The sequence below is a fragment of the Puma concolor genome, chromosome D4, assembly GCF_028749965.1.
Source record: "Puma concolor isolate L17-30 chromosome D4, mPumCon1.1.hap2, whole genome shotgun sequence".
In the NCBI taxonomy this organism is placed as follows: Eukaryota; Metazoa; Chordata; class Mammalia; order Carnivora; family Felidae; genus Puma; species Puma concolor.
Genome location: NC_141679.1, coordinates 21532856 through 21546567, shown reverse-complemented (window position 1 = coordinate 21546567; position 13712 = coordinate 21532856). Strand labels below are relative to the sequence as shown.

Sequence of the window (13712 nt, the reverse complement as noted above, 5' to 3'; positions counted from 1 at the left end):
AACTCCAGCCTCTCAACTATGTTGTCACACACTGAGCCCACACCCAGAGCGTTAAGTATCACTGGCTGCGGGACAGAAAAATGTCATCATTCCCTCCTCCTGGCTGGTGTCTTTAAATAGCTCCTCTTATTTACGGGTGTACATAGTGTTAATGTCCTTCAGTTGCTCCATTTCCAAGGATGGAAAAGCAGTTGCTAAGCATTTCTAAATGACAGCCCCAGGGTTCATTAAAAATATGGCAAACATTTGCTAAGCTCATTAAGTGCAATTTTTGTGTGTGTGTATCAGATTCCTCCTCTGCATGTTCTGCGTGACCAAACATCTATTAACCCTAATCCCATTGATGAGTCTGATACATTCAAACCGGCAATTAGACAAAACAAAAGGGATATTTATGGAGAGACTCCTAAATGGGCTTTCATATTGGTCTAAGCTGTTTGAAAACGACAATTTAATTCCCCTCTGTTAATCCCTTGCTTCCAGAGCACTCTCTTTGTTTGATTACAGGCTGTCAGATTTAGGGATTCTGATTGAATCAGAATTTGAGGCAAACTAGAAACACATAATAATTACGCCAGTTAAGCACCGTTGCCTCCTGTATAAGCAAACGAAGTGTTCTACAAATGAAGGTTCCTCCGCACAAAAGATTTCTAAAATGTGCTGCTTGTACAATTAGAAGCCATAGAATATGAATTAGGCGGTTGTTTCTTTGGATCTTTTCGAAAATCCTCCAGTTGATGACTTTGGTGGTAAAATATCATGCACGAAATCTGTTGACAAGGCAAAAATATTTTAAGACGGGCTCCCTCTGCTCTTCTTCCCCTCCACTCCTTTGCCTCCCGCCCCAACCGCGGCTGTGGACTCGTCTGACCCACAGTGGTTAATCTGAGCACCGGCTCTCACTTGGCCATTCCAGCTTTCCATTAACTCAGGGCCACGGTGGTGTTATTATTAGAGTCGGAAAGGATTCTGCATCACTTACATGGTGTAAAGCTGGACAAATAAACAAGTACTGACTATGGATGTCTCCCAACCGCACTGGGTCTCAATTTTTGAATGCGCTCTTTCAAATAGCAAAATGACCCTTCTCTAGCTTGTAAAACCTCTCTTTGTTTTCCCTCAAAGAGAAGGAAACTCACCCAGAGGAGTGGACTTTTGACAGAGTTCCCCAGCAGTAACATCATTTTCAAGTGGCTCTTGACCAGCTGAGCTTTTTCAAAGTGTAACTTTTATAGCCACAAAGGATCATGTCTTATTTGGGTTCATTAAATTTCCTCTTACTCTGCAAAGGGCTGACCAAAGTCGCAGCTGCCGAGAGAGAGAAGCCAACCCTTCATCATTCTTCAAGTCGATTCAGCACTGGTCAAGGCTCTATTTGAAAGCTTTATGCAGATTTAGACCTCATAATTTAGTCTCTGTTGGAAAGCGGAGAAAAAAAAAAAAAAAGAATCCCCTTGTTCTGGTAAGAAACAGATCTCCTTTCGCTACCGGTAAAGTTCTGGTGTCACCAATGTTAGCATGGCAGCAAGATGCAAGTTGACTTATGAAGTTTCTGCCTGACTGAGGCAAGGGTGCTGAAGCTCACAGGGAGTAATTTTATCTAAGAAGCAAAAAGAAAATGAATGTGAGTTCAACAAAAGCCAGACTGTCAACCCGGGATCATCCTCAATATCTTCTGCTCTCTCCCCTAGGGAACTACATTACCCAGAATCCCCTGCCACCAGGATTATGGGGCAGATGCTTCTAAGGAAAAGTCCCACTCAGCATTTGGAAAGCAGGGAGAAGCCCTTCACCTTTCTCCAGTAGCAACTGAGGTCTGGTGGTTTGTAAGTCTCTGAATCCTATTGAAAAATCACTGTGTGGCTGGCTATCATGGTTTCCCCCGGCTTCTTGCACTTTCGGGTTTCTTGGGCACCAACAATTCCCTCCTAACCTTGGCTCCCAAAGGCTGTCAATGATGTGCAAATCTCTAATTCCCTGTTTTAAAATACTTTCTGCTTCAAATATGTGGCCAGACTCTGACTGATAAGGTACTAGATATCCAGAGCTGGAAAAGAGGGCTGAGTCGACCGAGGCCAGACCACCTTGTGAAGGATGGGATCTGAAACTTAGTGTCGGGAGCCTCCTATCTCACTCAGGCATGTGAGCATCCTTTCAACAAATCATTACCGAGCCCCTCCAATATCCTAGACCCTCTGGTGGAAACTAGTGATAAAGAAATACGCTTCCTAACCCAGAGACACTATACTATAATAAGTAGGTGGGAAGGGGGGAGGTAGAGAACTACAGTTGCAATTGTTTAATGTCTTGGAGTCCCAAGAATATACCTACCACAGTGTCTTAAGTTTAAAATGTGTTCAGTAACTCATGAATGGATGATAAAATAAATGACTATATGAATAAACTGTGTGGTACATAATATATGCTTGGTAATTGAGCTATCCACGTTATAATAAAATATAATGCTACAGATAAATAGTAAGCCCAGTGGGAGCAAAGAGGAGGGAAGTCTTGGGGGAATCAGAGAGGGAAGGGGACATTTGAGCTGAGGCTTGAAGGATGGGAAGGAACAAGGTTCTATCGTTTGGACACGATGATGAAACACCAATGCAACCAGTTGAAAAGAGCGCTCTGGACCCTCTCGCTTGGGCATCTTCAGACCTGTCTTTCTGGATGAAGACTTTCTGGATGACTGAGCTTTCCCACCTGTGGGAAAGGGAGACTCCATTGACCTGTTCACTACCAGCCCTGTGATTCTATGAGCTCTCAGGTTGGGAAACCCACACATCACCCAAGTACGCCCTGTGAGTGACGCAGGCTCTCATTTCTGCCGGAGGAAATGAATTCAGGAAGAAAATGATAATCTACAGGGAGTAACACCCACACGGTTATCACTCAAATGATCCCAAAAGGCTCTGAATCTGATTGGAGTGGTGCTTCATAAACTTCCTTTCAAGGGGTTTCTTTGTCATCTTAGTAATTATGAAAGACTTTTATAGTCTGATTAAATATGTTCAAACCCTGTTCAATTTTATACTTATTTTAAAACTACACCCATTGTTTCTCTTTCCCTAATTTTCTGTTTCTTTTCTTTTTTTTTCTTTACATATGCATCTTTAGTATCATGAATTTCCCCTTTTTTCCCCTTCCCACCTCTTCTTCAAACATCTACGATAATATCCCAGGATCAACTCTAGGTGACCTCTTCATTTACCTATTTTTCCTGATGTATTTTTCCTGGTCTTCTCCTGGCAGAGTCCCAGATCTGCAGAGTGGCTGCAGGCCTTGCTAGTTTCCATGTTTATTGAATATTTCACTTATTTATTTATTGGTTCGTTCCACTTATGCGCATGGCAGTGCTCTGGGTGCTAAATATATAGCAGTGAACACATTAGGCAAGGTCCCTGCTTAGGGAATTACATCCTGGATATATTGTAAATTAAGTGAAAGGAATAAGTAATTTGCCACTGGGGTCCCCTCACATCCCTCTTCCAACAGCTGTTTTGTCTTGTGTTTCTCCCTTTACTCTGCTCACTAGCAAAACTTCTCTCTACCTTGGTTCCCCACAGCTGCCTGGTCCTCCCTGAAGATCCTCATCAAGCATGCCCGGGCCATGCTGGGCTCCACCTATCTCACTCAAATTGAATCAATCGATCTCCTATCCCCATGTTTCTCAAATCAAGATATGTGTACCATATACAAGAAATTTGAAAAACTGCAGAGAAAAATCCACTGCATTTTCCGAAGACACAAAGTCCACTAGATGATAAACGAGGATAGAGCAGAAAATGAAATATGAAATTAACATAAAAAATGTCAATATAATAAGGAAAAAAGAGACATCATGTGGTTGGTTGCTTTGAACTATGCCCTGGTGTCCCCAAGAGCAGTAAGAGAGAGACAAATGGGAACAGAAAGGGAAATCAAGACAGAGACAGAGGTGAGCTGGGAAGCAGGGAGGTACACATACGCTCTCCAGAACTATACCAAGAAACCCTTGGGGGCCGTGCCAGATCCCGGTTCCACAGGGCCTGGATCTCCAGCCTTATCCCCACACTGCTCTCCTGCTGAAAGTCCTCCAAAGGCTTCCTGTGGTGACCAGAAAAGTGACCTCAGCCTTCTCTGTAGCATCTGCCCTCGCCCAGATATCAGAGCATGGCTACCCTTCCCCCTACATATCTTTCTTCAGCCCCCGGGGCTTTCTTTTCTTCCTCAATGTGACCACTTGTTCCCTCCTTTGAGGTTTTGTGGGAGCTGCTGCTCTCTTTGCTCACAGAGCTCTCCATCCTACCCCATTTTCACCCACATCATGTCTTCAGATGGTTAGAATCTTTCTCCTTGTCATTTGCCTTTCACTTACATGACATCTTTTCAGGGACACGTGATAACACCGATCCAAAGGAGCCTTCTAGTCAATTACTCCAATATCTCCCTCTTTTATTTCTCGGCATAGCAATTATCACTATCTGAAAAGATCTTATTTGAGTATTTGTAGAGTTGATGTTTATCTTGGCCAACGTTGATTTCAAGTCCCATGAAAGCAGGATCTTGCCTGTCTTATTTCCTGACACATGCATTTCCCAAAAAGTCTGGGATACAGTAGGCACCCTGTTAATGTTTGCTTTGTCATTGAAGATTAAGGTAACACATTGCATAAGCCTTTCCTGAGAGAAAATGAGAAGAATGGCATAAAAAAAAAAAAAAAAGAGAGAGAGAAGAAAAAGTTGTACAAATGAAAATTTGTCTCTCTTACTTTATAGTTCGCCATGGAACCATGTCAACATAGCTATTTATATGGGTAGCTGATCATACCTACACATTCCCGAGAATCATTCATTTTGTCAGTCAAATTGAGATTTGTTGTTCTAGACATTGTGTCAGGCACTGAAAACCTAGAGATGAATGTTACGTTATTTATACATTTGAGGAAGTGGGGAGAAAGTTGCTAACAGTCTGGAAAGCGCTTTGGTGGAGTTGTGTACAAATTATTTTGAGCAGAAGAAGGACTGGCTAAGTCTTGCCTGGAAGAATTGCAGAAACAGCATTAACATATGTTTTGGGTTTGGAAAGATAAGAGGACATTTTATAAGCAGAAAAGAAGGGAAAGTTCAGTCTAGGTAGAGGGGCAAGAACGTGGGCCATAAAGTAAAATTGTAAGATGTGCTGATTTTATAATCAGGGGAAAAGCGGATGTTTCCCACATGGTGGGAAGCCAGGAAGTACGAGAGAAAGACAGTGGGAGGTGGACCTGTGAAGTGTCACTGCTGTCAAACTATAAGATCTGGGCAGTCCTGGGGCGCCTGGGTGGCTCAGTTGGTTGAGCGACAGACTCCAGCTCAGGTCATGATCTCATGGTTCGTGAGTTCGAGCCCCGCGTCGGGTTCTGTGCTGACAGCTCGGAGCCTGGAGCCTGCTTCGGATTCTGTGTCTCCCTCTCTTTCTGTCCCTCCCCCGCTCATGCTCTGTCTCAGAAATAAATAAACATTAAAAAAAATTTTTTTTAATTAAAAAAAAAAAAAGATCTGGGCAGTCCTTTGGCCACCGTGGGGTTATGGAGAAGTTTCAAGGGGAATGGTGACAAGATCAGAACTGTGTTTTAGAAAAGCAAGTGGAGGCCATGTGGAGAACGCTTGTCCAGTAGCCCTGCCAGGAGACCCAAGCCTACTGCATGGATACAAGCAAGAGAGGACAAAGGCCGCGCCTTGGGATGGAGGAAATCAACCCGGAGGTAGATGCGTTGATACTCACTCACTAATCAGATGGGTGTGGTGAGGAAGTGTGAGAAATTATGGACGAACAGGGAAACTGTCACAGTGGTCATGGTCACGGCAGGAACAGACTAGGAACACAGGAGAGAGACCGCTTTGAAGGGAATTCTCTCAAGGAGCTAATATGGTTGAACGCATGGCTCATTCCAGCAGCCCTGGCATTTTATTGGTTGTTAAAGACCTCTAAGCCTTAGCCAGTGGGTATTTAAAGGCTGAGATAAAAAGCATCATGACAGGCCAGCAGTGTAGGTATTTTTAAGACAGGGTGTCTGTCCCAGCATCCCGGCCAGTCACCCACAAAGACCGCGGCCTTCATTAATGGAGCATGGGCCAAACCCGCCGCCAGCCACCACTAACCCCCCCCCCAGCCCCCCACCCCCGCACCCCCATTGTTGTTGCAATCCATCTAACGTAATGAGACCGCTTTGCAATTCCATTATGATTCAGTCTCAAGTTTAAAAGCTGTAGTCAAACCACGAGGCGAGAAAGGCATTAGGGAAGTGTGGTGACATCCTTCGGAGTTCCGCAGGCCTCCCTGGCAGCCGAGCCAACCTCCTGAGCGTACCTCACAGAGGGTATTTGCCAGTCTCTTTCTCCAAGAGCATTAGTAAAAATCTATAGCTCCCGGTTGGATACCAAATGCAGCTGCCACATCCTGTGTGGTGCCCACAAAGTGCTTCACGTGGACAGGCAGCTTTCTGAGGCTGCTTTATTTCTTGTCAGCCATTCAGACCTCACTCCAACAGAAATCTTTTGTATTTAAGCTAGTGGCCACAAAACCAGAATGTGTCTTCTGGTCAAATGTGCCTTTTATATGTCATACCACGCTTCTTTTCCTTCCTGCTTTTTTTCTTTTTTTCTTTTTTTTTTTGTAAGATGGAAAAAATGCAGTTGGCTTTTCCTGATGCCACTTTCACTATGGTCATAAATGTCCTAACAGAAGCGTATCTGTTCACGTTGAGGCTGCTTGTGCCCAGAGAAATGCCATTCACAATTCAATAACTGTATTTGCCTTATTGCCTTGGAATAGAGGATACCTCAGTTTAAATTTTCTGCGAGGTCACTGACACACTGTCGGAGTTTGATTAGTAAAATGAACCAGTAAATCTCTTCTTTGGTTCAACAATGCTTTCTATAGTCCAGTTCTCAAGTCGTCTGGGTAATGTCTGTATGGTTTCGAGAGAAGAGCTCAGAGCATTCTTCTTTAGCTCAGCACTTTCTTCAGCCATCATAGGAGACTGAAGGTTATGGGTTTCCAGATCAAAGCTCTGAATTGGCCTGAAGCCTAGCTAATTACTCTGCTGGCACTCAGCCCCTTGGGAGATCAGATAGGCCTTCCTCACCTTCAATACTGCTAAGAAATGGGGAATTATATCCTGGATAAGGAACTGAGAGGAGTCATTCACTGCAGACAGAGTTGAACAGAAGTATCTGTTGGAAGACAAGGCCCCTTGGCACCATATCTGAGGCTCATGAATGACAAAGCAGATGTGAAACACCGCTGGGGGCAAGTGGATTGGGAAAGAGCTGAGGGACCTTTCCCATAATGCTAAACCTCCCTGAGAGAGAGCGTAGTCCAGCGGAAGGAGAAGCCTTCCTCCAGCCAGAAAACTAGCGGATCAAAATAGGCAAAACTTTTGTGTTTGGGCTTTAATGCTCTTTTAAAAGTGATTTTTAAGAGCAAGTCTATAAATCTCTTGGCTATTGCTTAAAGAAAAACTCTCCAAGAGTTCATAAAGCAAACATCTGTTCACATTCTTTGATCAAGGATCAATACCTTTTGTTAAGTGCTAGGAAATCTCAAAAACTCAACAAGCAAGGGTCTCTCCCCATCAAAGCTTCTCTTCCTATTAGTCTGAGGAGACAGACTGCCACAGAATTATAAAAATGCATACAGAGGTTGTTGATGGAAAAGAGATGGTAAAAATGTGTGAGGATTAAATGGACCTAACTGTCACGGGAGAGGGAAGATTTGATTTGAGCCTTGACTGATAATTTGAACTTGAACCAACAAGGTACGGATGGAAGAAAATTGTAGATGGAAAGGACACCAGAAGCAGATGGAAATATTTGAGAAAGTTGAGGGCGTGTCGAAGGAGTCGTGCGGAGCACTGATTTTTAGAATGTGTGGTTGGAAAATGGAGAATAGCAGGAATGGCCAGATTTCAAGTCTGAGAATTTGGGGATTTCTTCTGTATGCATACGTAAGGAGCCACTGAATGGCTTTGGGGAAGCAAAATGCGTGACCAGATCTCAGCTGCAAGGTGATGATGAGAAGCAGTGTGTATTTTGGACTGGAGGGGTGAGGTGCCAGAAAGAGTCTGGTTATAAGGGTATTATGAATTCCAGACAAGAGGTAAGGCAAATCTGAGAGAGAGAATTGGTCAAGGATGTGTGTAGTAGGCTAAATAATGGCCTTTCAGAGAGATGTTCACATCTAAATCCCCGGAACTTGTGTATATGTCACCTTACATGGCAAATGGGACTTTGCAGATGTGATTAAGAAAACTAAGACGAGGAGATTACAGGGCAGGTTCAATGTAATCACAAGAGTCCCTTATGTGACTGAGACAGAAGGATCAGTCAGAGAGAGAACATGTAAGGATGGATGCAGAGATCAGACAGGAGAGAAGATGCTATCCATCTAGCTCTGCAGGTAGAGTAAGGAACCATGAACCAAGCGATGCAGGGTCCCCTAAATGCTAGAAAAAGCAAAGAGGCAGATTCTCCCCCTAGAAAATGTACTTGCCGATGGCTTGATTTTAGCCCAAAAGATTATTTTGGACCTCTGGACTCTAGAACTATAGGGTAACAAATCTGTGTTGTTTTTCAGCCACAGCATTTGTGGTCATTTGTTATGGTGGCAATGGAAAACTAATACAATGTGAGACACAACTCCCAGGTAGGACTGACATTATTTACCAGCTGATTGCGTCTGTCAAATGAGAAGACTAAAAAGCTTATAATGGCTTAGTCAAATCACTGATAAAATTAATTAGCCATTAAAAAAAGACAAATTTGGCAGAGGAGAGTATGATGAGAGAGAATGATATTCAAAGGAAAGAAGATAGAAAAAAGAGACTTTAGAACAGAACCTTGGAGAACCCTACATTAGTCCTTCAGCATGAGGATGACCGAGGTCCCAAAGAAGGAAAGGAAAAGGGACTAAAGACCTGAATCTTGCTCTATGCCTAATGCTATGCCAACAACTCACAACATTCATCTTATTAAAGAGCTCATAGTTAATCCTTTCTGGATCTTACGTAATTTGTTCCAGGGCAATTCATAGTTTAACTTTAGGGATATTCCTCTGTATTCCATGTGTCCTCTTTTTGCAATATCTGTTCTGATCTATATTATACCTCCTACCTGTGCAACTTAGATGTCAATTTCCTTTGTCTTTCTCTTCAAAGCTCACCCGGAAGAACCCATCACAAGCTATTGACAGTTCTATTTAAACCCATCTGCTTTCAAACACTCCACCATGCGAGGCCACCCTGCCAGGTCCAGCCCTCTTGGTACCCATTCCGTCTTCCTTGGATGAAGGATGAAATTGGGATGAATTCCCAATTTCTCTCCCTTCTGTTAGGAAAAGAGCACCCCCTCCAGCAGTGGGCACTCAGATCCTGGAGTCTCACTGGCTTTTCAAAGAATTTTCCAAACAAAGACCTTCCCTTCCTCTAATGACACATAAGAGAGTAACATTTTCTCATTAGTGTTACATGTGTATTTGTGATACACAACCCCAAATTTTTGTGGAACAAGACGGAGTAGAAGTAAATAAATACCTTCTTGCCTTGACAAGACAGTGCCCACAATTCCCAAGTGCCTCTTAGGGCAGAAACCTGTCTGTCCAGGAATCGGAAGATATTCAACCCATTCCTTTCCCTTCTGTTGGGAATGCAATTAAGTAAACCATAGAATCAACATAGAAACAACACACTACTGTAAAACTGAAGCTAAGACAATAGGTCATTTGTCTACATCTTCTAAGAACTTTCCTTGCAAATTGTCCCCAACTGTCTAAACTGGCCTTAGCCGGTGGCTAAGGTGGCTCAGCTGGAACCAGCTGTCTTACCCAACAGTCACTATCGGCACAGCAACAAGATCCTGTGAGCTATTCAGGGACCCATGAAAATGTTTGAGACCTGAAAAAAAAAAAAGTTATTGACCTGAAAGGAAGACTGAGATTCAAAATTAATAAATGTTTAATTTAATGCCTATAAAATATGACACTCCTCAGATTTACCAATCATTAAATTCAACATTTGCAAAATGTCACTATAACTTGAAAATAATCAGTAGCATATATTTTCTCACTTTGTGAGAATTTTGAATCCGCAGTGATTTTGAAGAAATCAGTCAATCATAAAGTAAATGAGTTATTTGATATCAAATAATTTTGAAAGTAAGTTATAAAAATCTTGTCGCTTTATTTACAGAAGAATCTATATTTCATTTTGGATATGGGGTTATGTAAATGTTTGATGTTCTTTGGTGTAGAAATTCCAAAAATATGATTTTTTTTAAGCTTAAGCAGACTAAAATGGCCCTGACTGAAAGTATTCTATGAAAGATGCCCCCTCGCTTCCTCTTCTAGTAATGTTAATAAGGGTTGTTTTCATTCACTCTCTCATTCAGACTTACCTATGCCTTATAACTCTTGGATCTTTTGGGTACCTGGGTAACTCAGTTGGTTAAGTGTCAACTCTTAATTTCAGCTCAGGTCATGATCTCATGGTTTGTGAGATCGAGCCCTGCGTTGGGCTCTGTGCTGACAGAATGGAGCCTGCTTGAGATTCTGTCTCCCCCTCTTTCTCTGCCCCTCTCCCCCATCTCAAAATAAATAAATAAACATTAAAAAATATTCTTTTAAAAAACACTTGGGTCTTTTTGCCTCCCCTCTCCCTGTTCCCAAGAATAACTGTCTTCAGACATCCATTCACCTTCGCTCTTATCTTCTAAGGCATCTTGAACTCTTGTTTAAAACTGTCTGAGATTAGTACCCAGCTATACCCAGGGCCCTTCAGAAGCACTTGACTATGTATAGTGGTTGCTTTGGAGTTCCAGAACCATCCTCATGTTACTTCCTCTCAATATAAAAGTATAGTCTGTGCCTTATTAGAAACCAGAACTAGAAGATGGGGATGTGACTTGAACTCAGAACCTAGCGTGCTCTGTTGCTACCATCTGCTGCAGAACTACTCAAGAAGGAATTCATCTTTAGTCCTAAGCTTCCATTCGGTGGTGCTATGCTCAAATCCCCTGGAGAGTCTGTCCTTGGTGGTAAGGGGGGAGCCAAGAGTGGGGGAAGTACCTCTCCACCTACCAAGCTTTCTTGGGTGCAAGTTGGTCCAAGATTGCTAGCACCATAAATGTCTGACAGCCTTGCACACCCACGTAAAGATTTAGCCAAATGTTCCACATGACACTGAGCAAGGCATTACCTCTTCTGCGGTATAAGGACTTCTGTTTAATCGAAGATGGCCAACCGTTCTAAGATTCATTGGATACAACAATGACTCATTCCCTATCTGCCTACTCAGATCTCAAAGCATACCCAAAGCTCCGTTTACAAAAGGTCAAGAACACCACCTCTTCTGGCGGTTTATTACTATTCTAAATATGGGGGATAGGTTATCTCCCATATTTAAAATGTCTCCACTCGGGGCGCCTGGGTGGCTCAGTCGGTTAAGCGTCCGACTTCAGCCAGGTCACGATCTCGCGGTCCGTGAGTTCGCGCCCCGCGTCGGGCTCTGGGCTGATGGCTCAGAGCCTGGAGCCTGTTTCCGATTCTGTGTCTCCCTCTCTCTCTGCCCCTCCCCCGTTCATGCTCTGTCTCTCTCTGTCCCAAAAATAAATAAACGTTGGGAAAAAAAATTAAAAAAAAAAATGTCTCCACTTGACATTCGAATTTAATATGTCAGTTGCAACAGAAAAACTATTTTATGAAATTTGAGAACCGGGAGTTAGGAGCCATAGAATTATCCTAGGAATTCTTTCCACCCTCCAGATACTTCAGTAGATGCCTAAAATGGTGTGATGGGCAGCACCCTGATACCCCATGGAGAGGACTTCAAGTGTGCCCTACAGAGGACCAAGGACCAACACAGGGTATACACTGCCAGCATCAGGTCCCACAAGAGACCACCCTCATGGGTGATCCCCTCTGGCTCACAGTCTATTGCTCATTCATATTAGAATTTGGAGGAAAAAAAAAATGTATCATGAAGGATGTTCACTGGACTTACCGTGGGGATCATCTTGAAACGTATACAAATATTGAGTCATTACAATGTACACCTGAAACTATTATAATGTTATGTCAACCATACTTCAATTTAAAAAAGAAAAAAAAGGAAGAAGAAGAACGAAGTGGGAGACTGGGATTTAGAGCTCTTCAAATGGAGAGAGGTCACCAACCCTGCCCTTTTAGAATCCTGTGGCTTCAAATTCCCTATTCTGTCCGGTTTTCTAAATCTTTCCCCCAACCCAGGTGCCATGTGGCTGGGATGTTTAAAGAGGTGGAACTGAGCATCAAATGGTACTTGAACCAACTGCCCCCAAACCACTCGGGAAAAGCCAGCCTCCGTGATGAAAACCCTTCTCCCACAGTCAGAATCATCTTCAGGACTAAAGTTTTCCACAGGAAACCGAGGAAACTCCTGCTCTTTAAACACACACACACACACACACACACACACACACACACAGAGGCACCAGGATTCAGAAGGTCTGCACCCTTACTCTACCACTTAGCTTTTGGAAACCATCATCACTAAATTATCTTCATCATATTAAAATTTTCTATTGGCTAAGAACGCCCAAGACAGCAGAACGTATAGTTTGGAAATGGACCCACTCTCATTCCCGGGTTCAGCCTTGCTTGGACTTTCGTGCAGCAGTCAAAGGACACAGAGATGTACACTCTAGATTTTTTTTAACAATCTCTTCTAACGTGCCCGGGCCTCCAAAAATAAAGCAGGAAGTACACTGCTTGCTCCCATTCAGGGCATCCTGACACTTGGAAATGCATTTTGTCTGGAGTTTATGGATATACTTTGTAACCTTTCTGAGCCAGCCTTAGTTTCTGTTGCTGCATTTGTTTTACTGGCCTGCCTTCCTCAAGCCCACCCCTGCAGCCTGGGATCTTCCACGCGGGTGCACGGCTGAGAGTCACTCTTCTGCATTGGCTTCTGGTGACTGACAGGTCCCCTTCTAACCCCACCTCCCTGCTTTTCCCTTCCAGATATCTATTTCTCAACATCAAAAACAGCCGCATCTTTTCCAAATGCCTTCGTTTTCATACTCTAGTCTATATTCCTCGGGTTGTTAGCAAATGCCTGCTTTTATCAGAGGTTCAGTATCACAGCCAAGGCCGTGCCACGGTCTTAAAATGTGGATTGTTTGTTCACTAAGTCAGTGGAGGAGAACCTACCACCTGGGCAGAAGAGACAGGTGCCTCGGGGCCTGGACTCTGTCTCTGAGGGATTTGAGTTAGCGACTGTGTGCACTGTCATTCCCACGCAGGATTCCTGGCCTGGAGAAGAAAGAGTTGCTTTCCACCTTCTCCACCACAGGTACTGGAAGAAGCAGAAGGGGAAAGGAAGCAGCACCGAGAGTCTTCTAGGACCTTCCAATACCATGAGCAGAGCGGAGAAACACCAAACGATGGTTACACTCGACTCACTTAACCGCAGGCAATTCATAAACGAGGTACAGAATATATGCATGAAGAGAGGGAGCGATACACTATCAGGCATTTTATCGTAAATGAGGCAATTACCAGCATTTCCAGAAATGGTCCTAGCGCTATCCCTTGCTGTGGTCCAAACGCCTGCAGTGGCCACTGTTCCCAGCCGCATAATCTTAGCGAACCACAGGAGGTGGGAACTACTTAGGGGCCTTATTCTTTCAGCACTATTGCCATGGAAGCTCAAGTAA

At 43.5% G+C, this 13712-nt stretch overlaps 1 long non-coding RNA gene across 1 annotated transcript; it reads right to left on the bottom strand.

The window, feature by feature from the left end:
* Nucleotides 1–434: 434 nt before the first annotated feature.
* LOC147574751 (uncharacterized) lies at nt 435–9910 on the bottom strand. Its single transcript, XR_015243288.1, has 3 exons — nt 9847–9910; nt 1140–1600; nt 435–770 (listed from the first exon to the last, which is right to left on the bottom strand). It is a non-coding gene; the product is annotated as an uncharacterized LOC147574751 (long non-coding RNA).
* Nucleotides 9911–13712: the final 3802 nt, after the last annotated feature.